The following is a 737-nucleotide window of genomic DNA, read 5'->3' as shown; positions in this document are numbered from 1 at the left end:
GACGCTTAACCGACTGCGCCACCCAGGCGCCCCATTTTTTTTTTTTTAATTTTTTTTCAACGTTTTTATTTATTTTTGGGACAGAGAGAGACAGAGCATGAACGGGGGAGGGGCAGAGAGAGAGGGAGTGCCCTGTATCTTTAATGTCTCCCTCCCTACAGGCCCTTTCCCTTCATTAAATAGACATGCTCAACTATTTCCCGTCCTGAACCAGATACAAATCCACCGGATCCACCCATCAAGCAACCAAACAAAATAACCCTTTCTCAGCCGTGAGCCCACCCTTACCAGTATGTTCCTCCTTCCTCAGAGCCAGGCTTCCTCAGGGGGTGGGCCATGCTTGCTGCCTCCAGGTCTCTTTCATTCACGTCTCACTGTACTGTCTCCTGCCCTCACCACACCACTGAACCCGCTTTGCTGAGATATCCAGTGACTTCCGTTTATTGCCAAAGCCTGTGGACATTTCTGATCTTCCTTGGCCTAACTGTGGCATTTGATCCTAAGGCCATGCTGCCACACCTCGTTGTGCAGATGGTACACTGCACAATTCTTGGGGGGCGGGGGTGGGGGCACCATTAATGTGGCCCACACGGCCGATGCTAGCCAGTGTTGTGCAGTGAACAATCTATATGGATGCATTGATGATGACTCTCTTTGTAAAAAAAAAAATGCTTAACGTTGATTTATTCTTGAGAGAGAGAGACAGAATGCAAATGAGGGAGGGGCAGAGAGAGAGA

Source organism: Herpailurus yagouaroundi, unplaced genomic scaffold (genome assembly GCF_014898765.1).
Source record: "Herpailurus yagouaroundi ecotype Mexico unplaced genomic scaffold, PumYag 355, whole genome shotgun sequence".
Taxonomy (NCBI): Eukaryota; Metazoa; Chordata; class Mammalia; order Carnivora; family Felidae; genus Herpailurus; species Herpailurus yagouaroundi.
The sequence above is the reverse complement of the archived record's forward strand: the minus strand, read 5'-3'. Positions refer to the sequence as shown.